Genomic DNA, 3,545 nt, shown 5'->3' with positions numbered 1-3,545 from the left:
TGAAAATGTGTAAACGTTTGTGATTGTAGTCAGGGTTAATCCCTGGTAGCATCTCATTCTCAAAACAATCAACCAAGCGACATGATACATACGATAAAAACGGTATATTTAAAAAAGATTCGGTTGTTTATAAATTAAACAGGAACCACCAAACTATTTGATTGCGGACCCTGGATAATTAATTGGATACACTCGTTGTACAAACAAACACCTCATTTATTTTAAACAAACACCTCATTTATTTTAAACAAACTTCAATTCCAATAAACTAACCAGGTCATACCAGAGCAAACATGGCAGGCGATACACTTTATCTATTTAAAGTTTGTTTAGTTCCAACAACTGACATTTAATTTAAGATTATGGCAGTTATCCGTCTGAGGTCAGATTGAGATAACTTCGATAATAGAATCCAAAGACAAAAATGAAACTGACATCACTCAAATGCACAAGAGACTAACAAGCAATGAGTCACTACATCAAAATGCAAATTGCTACTATAAAAATACATTTGATTTCCAAGTAAAGCGGATAAAATACGCGATTGTTTTCTAAAAGTGTTGGACATCTGTTTATAACTTTCGATGTCTGTTAGTGTTTAATGCGAGACTACGAGACTTTAGCACAGTGCTCGTCACAACACGCCGTCCCGTACATAGCGGTGAATAACAACACGACTATTCCACATAAACAGCAAGATATTCGCAAATAGCATCTGCCCGGGTTGATTTATAGCATAGAATATAAGAGGTCTATAGACATCGTCTCATTTGAAGTTTTTAAACAGTTGGAAACTAGTCACCGGGTAATTGTCTCTGTGTTAACAGTTGGCATTTCTGTATCCTTGGCTGGATTGTTGCACGATAAGCAAATGTTTAATTCAGTGGTTTTGGTTTTGACTTTGAGCCTCAGTAGCGCACTAGGGGATCTCCCCGTTAACATCAATATCAGCGACTTTATCAGAGCCAAAGTGCGGGAACAGTCTTGTGACGGAACAATCGATGGCAGTCAAATGACCCGGCTTGATGAGTTGGAGTGCTGTGTTGCAACAGGGCTTACGGCAAGAATTTGCACAATGTGCGCCAAAATGTGCAGGTCGAAATGTGCGCACATTTTTCGAAAATGTGCAGGTGCCAAAATGTGCAGGTTAAAATGTGCGCACATTTTTCGAAAATGTGCAGGTGCCAAAATGTGCAGGTCAAAATGTGCAGGTGCCAAAATGTGCAGGTTAAAATATGCGCACATTTTTCGAAAATGTGCAGGTGCCAAAATGTGCAGGTCAAAATGTGCAGGTGCCAAAATGTGCAGGTCAAAATGTGCAGGTGCCAAAATGTGCAGGTAAAAATGTGCAGGTGCCAAAATGTGCAGGTCAAAATGTGCAGGTGCCAAAATGTGCAGGTCAAAATGTGCAGGTAAAAATGTGCAGGTGCCAAAATGTGCAGGTCAAAATGTGTAGGTTAAAATGTGCAGGTCAAAATGTGCAGGTCAAAATGTGCAGGTGCCAAAATTTCTCCCTTTCATACTAAAAAAGTCTTTCTGTCCCTTTCACACAAACAATTTTTTGTCCCAATTACATAATTATTATATATCTTTCCCTGCATTTTTATTTTAAATAGTGTTCTGTGCAAATCAATTAACTTATATAGGTATGTTATTTTTCTTGTTAAATGCAGTGGATTAAGTTTTTTAACTGAACAGAATATGACCCTTCAGGGCAAAAATAACTGAAAATACAATGTGGTTTCAAACAAATGCAGTGGTAAATAACTGATGCCTATATAAATGGTGAGAACTTATACTTTTGCATTGCACATCCATCATTTTTTTCATGACATCTCAGTATTATCCTTTTCTAAACCCGTTTTGTTACCATTGTACATATTTTTTACCAAAAATATAATACAGAATGCCCACAGCGGTCTCAAAAAAATATTTTCCCTATCCTAATATTCTTTCTGGCTGTTTCAGTCTCTTTATCTCTCTAATTGTTCACGCCAGATTTAGTTTGTTTATTTATTTGCAATCCCACATGAAACATACACCTTTTTCGTTCATAATGGCAATCATCTAGTTTCTGTATATTAGTCAGGAAACAATTACAAATTTTGCAAAAGCATCTAATGATATTTTGGTGTATTATGATATTCCTACAGTAGGTCTTTTTAGCCATCTGGTCCACACAATAGCAAGTCAGAAGCAATAACATGAATGTTTTAGCAAACTTAAAATTAGGGCATCACATCAAGTATTTGTGTGGGTTTCAAAACTAACCTAATTAAATACCCATATACCAAGTTATGTCATGTAAATGAGCCTCAAACAAATAAAAAATGTCAAACATTAAGTTGGGCAACTGTGTGGTTGTCCTTTTCTTTTTGAATGTTGTCATTTGAGTTTCTTCCAAAGACACATATATAGTCCTTTTGTCAATTGTGCAGTATAACCCAAAGGATGGAAAACTTTCTAATAATTCATTTGTTTCATTGAATAAAAATCACTGGACAGCTGGGTCTTTGACTTGGTTTTGAGTTTAATAACAGTATACTCATATGGTAGTCCAGCAACTTCTAGAATTTCACATATGTCTTTTTTGGAAACTCTGTGAGGATCAGTGTAACTTTTGCAATGCAGTAAAAATCTAGCTTGTTGGCTGGCCGTAAACATCCTGTCAGGCATTTACGCACTTTGTAAAAGTTGCAGTAACTCATAAAAGGATAAGCGAGACCTCCAGACTTTGGCTCCACTAAAGAAATCAGCTGGCCCTGTGGTCGCATGGTTGACAACATGCTGACAATTTTGATAACTTCCGTAAACTAGTTTTTTGCCTTGAAAAAACATATCCTCATAAATACTCTGTTGTGTTTAACTCTTTGTTACTTATCATAGCAATTTGACTTGTGTTTTCTGCACCAGTTTCCTTGGTGGTTATGATGTCTAGCAATTGTTTTGGTGCCTTGAATTTTTCTTCAAATTACCCTTTGTTGACAGTTTAAAATGAGTAACTTTGGAAAAAAACATGATCTTTGTTCAAGCTTGACCTTTCGTCTGTCCAGAGTTCCTGGTCGAGGCCAAAGTCGTTGAACATCAGTTCAAAGATACAGCCAGTTAGGAAAGTTCTATTTTTACCAGACTTTAAATCAATTAGTAATAAACTTTATGCACCCTTTAATATGTTAGGTAAAATCACTTGAAAGCGTTTAAAGAAGTACTAAAAAGATAAAACGTACATTAAATACTCTCCAACAGCACAATCACAACCACGTAGTAACATTATACAGGGTAGATGCATAAATCTGACCATACAAGCCCAGCTTTGTCATTTGCTTGCTCTTAAAGCACCAAACTCAATGCAAGCATCCGACAAGCGTGTAGTGTTAATCAAGCGTGACGGAAACAATAGCTGGACTGTCATATGAGTATACTATTGTCTAATTGTAAAATCTATAGAAGCTGGGCAGGCTACAAGCTAACAGGCCTTAAATTAAAAACAATAAAGTCAAACCGATTGAGGTGACGATCGTGTACATATCTAGTCTGAAAAACAG

The sequence above is a fragment of the Phallusia mammillata genome, chromosome 7 (assembly GCF_965637545.1).
Source record: "Phallusia mammillata chromosome 7, kaPhaMamm4.hap1.1, whole genome shotgun sequence".
Lineage (NCBI taxonomy): Eukaryota > Metazoa > Chordata > Ascidiacea > Phlebobranchia > Ascidiidae > Phallusia > Phallusia mammillata.
This window is presented reverse-complemented; position numbering follows the sequence as displayed.